The following is an 8121-nucleotide window of genomic DNA, read 5'->3' as shown; positions in this document are numbered from 1 at the left end:
TCCTCATAACTTGTGGATGTGAAAACCATCGGCGATTGTGGCTGAGTGAGACAGAGGGCAGCTGCACTGCCAGGCGCTCATCTTAAAGATTCCACTCAAGGACATACCTGCAGACAGACTCATTTGCTCAGAGCTCCAGCACCGGGGCAGCCACTCAAAAAGCACAAGGGACATATGGGGAGGAATTGAATTGTCTAGCTGCAGGGTGAGGGCTAGAGGGGCAGTTTTCTCCCATACAGAGGGCCTGGCAGAAGCCATTGTTTCTTTGTTAAGCCTTCCCCCTCCAGGCATGCAGATGCAGGCAGAAACCATATCAGAGTCTCCATCAAACTCATTATCACCTTTCCTCTGCCTTGCCCTAGTGATTCCCTGAGACCATGCCACACCCAACATTCAGGCACACCCAGGCCACTTCCAGTAGCTTTCCCATCTAAATGGCTTGCCTCAGTTCATGCTGTGGACTTTCCTAAAATCTCTCAATGCTTCACAAAACCCAAACAAGGAACATCTGGCTTCTGCATGTCCTGTACCTCTATCGGAGCACCCCTAAGCCCCACACTAATGACCTCTCAAATTATATTTTACACTTATATAAAAATACATGTTACATATAAAATACACAAATATAACTTTAATATGTATATTACACAAAGGTATAGTGTGCTTGGCATATAATAAATTAAGTAGTTGTAACACTGTTATTGTTATTTCAAACAAAGCATCCAGTTATGCTGTTGTGCCATTGAAGAGCTTATTTCTACACCATTTTTTCCTGGATATTTAATCTTTTGCTCACTGGGTTCACAGAGCAATAAATCCTTCTCCTTATTGACTACTGGATCATTATAAAATTTTTAGCAGGGCTGGCACACTGTGAAACCTCAGGATGTCATCACTGGTAGTTTGGTAAACAGCACTCTCTGGAGCTCTGTGTACAGCCATGTGTGGGCTTGCTCCTCAGCCGCGCATATGATAATTTCTGTGATCTGAAACCTGCTCAACTCTTCAAAAGCACTTATTTTGCCAAACTACTGAACTCCTATCAATTCTCTAGAGAGGATACGTCCTTTATCATCAAATGTCTTTATTGAAGTTATTTTTCCTGCAAGAAATGTCTAATTACATCTGGCAGACCTAACTTTAAAGTCAAATCAATGACATTTTCTTGACTCTCCCAGCCAATTAGTTATTCCCTGCTCCAGTCTCTGAGAATTTTATTCAAAAATTTCAATTTCTTACTTCCATATAATTTCCCAATTATTCTGAGCTTTTCAGAGGCAATTGTGTTTTGCTTATATAGGCTCAGTACCTGAGAGTTTTGATGCACAGCTGATGCTCACTAAATGGTCATTGAACCTATGGGTTGGGAGTGAGTATCTAAGTAATTAAGGCAGAGTAGAAATATTAATGCTTCAATGTCTCACAAATTTCTGTTGCAATAACCCTTCTACCTCTATACAACTGATTTCACATTCTGAAAAATGTGGACTTCAAACATTGTTTTCAGAGGTTCTTTCTACTTCCAAAAACCTGACTTTTAGAGAGAAAAACTACTAAAATGACAAAGTAAGAACCTCCCAAAATTTACTCCTCCATAAAAGCTCTGAGAAGACTAGCAAAAGTTGTCAAAATCAACATTCTTAGAATTCTGGCAATTAACTGAAGTCTTGCAACAATCTGAGCATCTGTTTAAGAAAAAAAACAAAAAACACATTTGGATGTCAGTAAGAAAAGAGCTCTGTGGCATTTCATTATAGCCAGAGCACTCTTGAAATCTTAGAAAAATACATTTGGCGGACTCATACTTACCATTTTCAAAGCATACTACACATTTCTGGTCAAGATTGTGAAGTAAATGCAGGGATCACCTCCTTTCAGAACCACATGAATTAGAACCCAACCTCAAAACAACTATCACTGAGACTCACCTGAAGTCTAGCTATAACAAAGCCCTATGACTAAGAACATACAGAAGCAGCCACCTCGAAATTGGTATGAGGGGCAGAGATGCAGAACAGACTGGTCCCATACCCGTGTGTGACCATTAAAAACCAGGAGGGATATATCGGCAGGAGAGGTATCCACCTGAGGAGCGAGGAGTCCTAGCCCCTCCCCAGACCAGGGTTTCTGTACCAAGAAGAAAAGCTATAACTTTTGGCTATAAAAATTAGCAGCTATTGTGGCTGAGTGAGACAGAGGGCGGCTGCGCTTTCAGGCGCATTGTGCACAGACTTACCCACTGACGAACTCACTTGCTCTGAGCTCTAGTATTGGGACCGCAGCTCAAAAGGCAAAAGGCACCAGGGACATATGAGGAGGAACTGAATTGTTTAGCTGCAGGGTGAGGGGAAGAAGAGCAGTTTCTCCCAAAATGAGGAGCAGGTGGAAGCCATTGCTGCTTTATTGAGCCCTCCCCTTCCTGCGTGCACACGCACGCAGACGCATACAAACTCTATATCTGAGTCTCTGTGAAACTGGCTATCACCTTGCCTTTGCCCCGCCCTAATGATTCCCTGAGACCACACCCTACCCAAATTTCAGGCACAACCTAGCCACTTCCAGGGGCTTTTCCATAGAAACAGCCTGCCTTGGCTCATGCTGAAGAATTTCCTAAAATCTCTCAAAGGTCCACAAAACCCAAACAAGCAGCATCTGGCTTCCGAGTATCCCTTACCTCTGGCGGAGCAGCCCTAAGCTCAGCACCAGTGGCAACCAGCCTTCGTTCACAGATTGGCCTGTCAAGGCACCTCCCAAGCACAGCACAGGTGGCAGCCATCTCAGCATTGCTTTGGGGCTCATGCCAGTTGGCAATGGGCAGGGCACAGGCTGCACCTGAACTTGGTTGAAGGGGGTCCCCTCCCAGGAGTTCTTGTACAGTCAGGCCCAGTGGCCAGTTTGAACCAAGCTAGAGTATCACCCAGCTGCCTCTGGGGAAGACACACCCAAACAGCAGACTGGGTGGGCATCAGAGAGAGCCCCATGAAATTGGACCCTGTTCTGTAAGGTCAGCCCCAGCACAATAGCTTCTCCACTGTGACAGCCAGTCCTCACAACGAATTAGCCTGAGGGTCAATCCCTCCCACTGAATTGCAAATAGCAATCAAGTCTCAACTACAACAGGAGGGCACATACAACCCACAAAAAGGACACACGTGGAGCACCTAGCTCTGGAGAGGTGAGTAGGTAGACTGCAGCACTGGGTCCCACAGGACACTACATAAGGCCACTCTACTCAGACCAGAAAGCACAGCAGCCCGACAGAGAAACAAACACAGGGAGGCAGCCAAAATGGGGAAACAAAGAAACATTTCCCAAATAAACCAACAGAGCAAAGCTCCAGACAAAGAACTAAACAAAATGGAGACAAACATTCAACCAGTGGCAGAGTTCCAAACATCGGATAGAAGGATGCCCAATGATCTCAAGGAGAACTTCAACAAAGAGATAGGAAACATTAAAAAGGAGCTAGAAAATATAAAAAAGAATGAGTCAAAAGTAATGAATACAATAATGAAAATGAAAACTACATTAGAGGGAATTAACACATTAGTTGAAGCAGATGATCCAATCAGCGATTTAGAATGGAAGGTATAGCAGAAATACCCAACAGAACAGAAAGAAGAAAAAAAGGAGATTTCAAGGGGTCTCTGGGACAACCTCAGTGTAGCAACATTCGCATCTTAAGGTTACCCGAAAAACAGAGAGAGCAAAGAATTTAAAACTTATTTAAAGAAATAATGACTGAAAACTTCCCTAACCTGAAGAAATAAATATACAAGCCCAGGCAGTGCAGAGAGTCACAAATAAGATGAACCCAAAGAGGCTTACACCAAGACACATCATAATTAAAATGCCATAGGTTAAGGACAAAGAGACACTCTTAAAAGCAACAGAAAAACAGTTAGTTACCTAGCGCAACGGAGCTTCCATAAGACTTTCAGCTGATTTCTCAACAGAAACTTTGCAGGCCAGAAGGGATTGGCAGACAGTATTCAAAGCAATGGAAAACAAGGACCTACAACAAAGATTACTCTACTCAGCAGCTATCATTTAAAATCGAAGGACAGATGAAGAATTTCCTAGACAAGAAAAAGTTAAAGGCGTTCACCACCACCAAACCAATATTACAAGGGTTTTTAGAGGGACTTCTTTAAGATGAAAAGTAAAAAAGATAAAAAAATGTGAATAATAAAATGGCAATAACAACATACCTATCAATAATTACTTTAAATGTAAATGGATTAAATGCTACAGTGAAAAATTGTTGTGACTGAATGGATAAGAAAACAAGACCCTTACATCTGCTGCCTACAAGAGACTCACTTCAGATCAAACGACACACAGACAGAAAGCAAAGGGACAGGAAAAATATATTTCATGAAAACCAAAGAAAAACAAAAACAAAAACAAAAAGCTGTGGTAGCAATACTTATAACAGACAAAATAGACTTTAAACCAAAGGCTATGACAAGTAACAAAGAAGTACCCAGTAATCCCACTTCTGGGTAATTATCAGAAGAAACTCAAACCACTACTTTGAGGGGACATGTGCATCCATATGCTCATTGAAGCATTGTTTACAACGGCCAAGATGTGAGGACAGCCTAGGTGTCTGTAGATGATTGAATAGAAAAAGAGTAGGTTGTACATCTATACAGTGGAATATTGCTCGGCCATGAAAGGGAATGGATTCTCACCATCTGTGGTGGCATGCATGGACCTGGGGGGTATTGTATGTCAGACAGCCAAAGACAGATGCAACATGATTTTTCTTATATGAGAATGTGCAATCTAAAGAAGAAAATAAACAAACAAAAGAGAAACAAACTCATAGATACAGAGAACATTTCGATGGTTGCCAAAGAGGGGCGTTGGGAATGGGTGAAAAAGGGGAAGAAATTAAGCAGTACAAATTGGTTGTTACAAAGTAGTCATGGGGATGTAGGGTGTAGCATAAGGAATATAGTGACTAATATTTTAATAACTATGTATGGTGTCAGATGGGTACTAGATTTATTGGGGTGGTAGATGGGAGGGGATTTGGAGGCAGGAAGAAAATGTTGAACGGATTAAGAAGTGCAAATTGGTAGATACAACATGGTCATGGGGATGTAGAGTAAATCATAGGAAATATAGTCAATAATATGGTCATAACTATTTATAGTGCCAGGTGGGTACTAGACTAGTCAGGGGGATCGCTGCTTAAATTATATAAATGTCTAACCACTATGTTGTACACCTGAAATTAATATAATACTGAATGTCAACTGTAATTGAAAAGTTAAAAAAGCGGGGTGTGGGGGGGAAGATGTGAAGGGGAATAGGAGGTTCAAATTTCCAGGTATAAAATGAATTAAGTAAGTCATGTTGATATGATACTTGTACACAGCATGGGGAATACAGTCCATAATGTGATAGCATAGTATGTTGTCAGATGGTTGCTGGACTTATGGTGATCACTTCTTTAGGTATGTAAATGTTGAATGACAATGGTGCATACCTGAAATTAATATAATACTGTACGTTAGTTATATTTTAATTAAAATCTTTTTAAAAAACTGACTAAAAGCTATAGTAATCAAGATTGTGTGGTACTGGCTTATGGGTAGACATATAGATCAATGGAACAGAACTGAGTGTTCAGAAATAAAGCATATAAGAAAGTTCAGCTGATTTTCGATAAGGGTGCCAGGACAATTTAGTGAAGAAAGAATAATCTTTTTCAACAAGTTGTAATGAGAGAAGTAGATGTCCACATGCGACAAAAAAAGTTGAACATTCACCTCACACCATATACAAAAATTAACTCAAAAGGAGCTAAAATTATAAATCCAAAAGGAAAAATCATCTTCCTGACTTTAGGTTTCTTAAATATAACACCAAAAGGACAAGTATAAAAGAAAAAATTAAAAACGAATTCATCAAAATTATAAACATTTTATACAAACAATACTTTCAAGAAAGTGAAGAGACAATCCACAGGATGATGAAAAATGATTTGTAAATCATATTTAATGTGAGTTTGGATCCAGACTAAACAATACAAAGACAAATAGATCAATTGAAAAATTGGCAAAGAATTTGAATACTTCATTATGAAGTATAAAAATATGGTCAATCTCATTGAACATTCGGAAAATACAAATCAAAACCATAATGAGATACCACTTCACACACACTAGGATAACTGGCATAATACAGATAATAACAAGGGTTGGTGAGGATGTGGAAAAGCGAACTCACATTGCTGGTGGAATTGCGGAACACTTTAGAAAACAGTCTGGCAGATCCTCAAAACGTTAAATATGGATTATATGAGCCAGCCGTTCATTCTTAGCTATATGTGTTAGTTTGAGCTGCTATAACAAAATTACCACAAACTGGCTAGCTTATATACAACAAGAATTTATTTCTCTCAGTGCTGGAGGCTGGAAGTCCAAGATCAGGGTGCCGACAGATTTGGTGTCTGGCTATGACCCATGTTCGGATTCATAGACAACACATTCTTGCTGTGTCCTCACATGGTGGAAAGATAAGGGAGCTTCTTCAGGCCTCTTTTATAAGGGCACTAATCCCATTCACAACCTAATCACCTCCCAAAGGCCCTACCTCCTAATTACTATGCCTTGGGGGTCAGGATTTCAATTTAAGGATTTTGAAGGGACTGAAACATTTGGACCATAGCAGTACGCATCCATGATACCAGAAACGTATTTCCATGCAAAAATTTGTACATGAATTTTCGTAGCAGCATTATTCGTAATAGCCACAAAGCGTAAAGAACCCAAACATCCATTAACTGATGAATGACTAAACGAAATGTGGTATACATACAAAGGAACATTATTCAGCAATGAAAAGGAGTGAAGTATAGATACATGCTACAACATGGATGAACCTTGAAAACATTATGCTAAATTTAAGAATCTAGTCACAAAAGACCACATTTTGTAGGACTCCATGTATATGAAACGTCCAAAATAGGTACAGAAAGTAGATTAGTGCTACCAAGTGGAGGAGGGGAGAGAGCAGAGTATCTGCTATTGTGTACAGGGCATTCTATTGGGGGTGATAAAAGGTTTTAAAATTAGAGAATGCTGATCGTCACACAACTGTGACTACATATACTAAAAACTTCTGATTTGTACACTTTTAAAATGTGTTTATATGGCATGTGAATTCTATCTCAATGAACTGTTATACAAAATATGATGAGATAAAACTAAGAAAGAAGCTTAGAGGTATTTGGTTAGTTGAGGAGCTGAAATAAAAACAAAAACATTCTGGTCTCTTAACTTCTTGCCTATTCAGATACTCTTCCCAATGCACTCTTCCAATTTCTGCTGGGTCATATAATCCAAATTTAACATTTTGAGGAGCTGCCAGACTGTTTTCTAAAGTGTCTGCTACATTTCACATTCCACCAGCAATGTTATGGCTTTTCACATCTTCACCAACCCTTGTTATTGTCTGTCTTTATTAATTTACTTATCCTACTGTGTGTGAAGTAGTATCTCGTTGTAGTTTTTATTGACACTGAACTTCTAAAGAAAATGTTCTGTCCAACACCAGCAAGTCCAGGTCAGCTAGTACGTATTTGTGGACGATAGTGTGCCAAGTGCTGTGGGGGAAACAGAGATGGACCAGATACGGCCCTTGATCTCAAGAAAGAGTTAGAATGACAGACATTTTAAAAAGTAGATGAGATTAAGGTCACTAAGACAAAGACATTGAAAGTTTTAGAAAAATGGACTTCTCACCTTGTTTGAGAAATCATGGAAGCAATTATGGAAGTAGGGAATGTTTGCGTTGAAGCAAGAGGCAAGAGGTAAAATTGCAGCTTTTACCAGTTCCTGACCGCAAGTTGCTGCAATCCAGGTGAGGGAGGGAATGGATGCTTCACCATCAAAACCATAGCCAGCTTAAGAATCCGGCTGCAGCTCTATCCCTGAGAATGTCACTGTGTGCAGGGTGATGTCTGGAAACTTCACTCACTTTCTGTGATCCCGTATCATATGGAGCTTCAGAGAAACACAGAAATGTGTACATTCTACTTAAGATACCTAGAACAGAGCTGTCTGGTAGAATTTTAGGATAGAAATGTTCTGTAACTGCACTGTC

This window comes from Rhinolophus sinicus, chromosome 14, assembly GCF_057876585.1.
Source record: "Rhinolophus sinicus isolate RSI-liver-muscle chromosome 14, RSI-T2T, whole genome shotgun sequence".
In the NCBI taxonomy this organism is placed as follows: domain Eukaryota; kingdom Metazoa; phylum Chordata; class Mammalia; order Chiroptera; family Rhinolophidae; genus Rhinolophus; species Rhinolophus sinicus.
Note: the sequence above shows the minus strand (reverse complement) of the source record.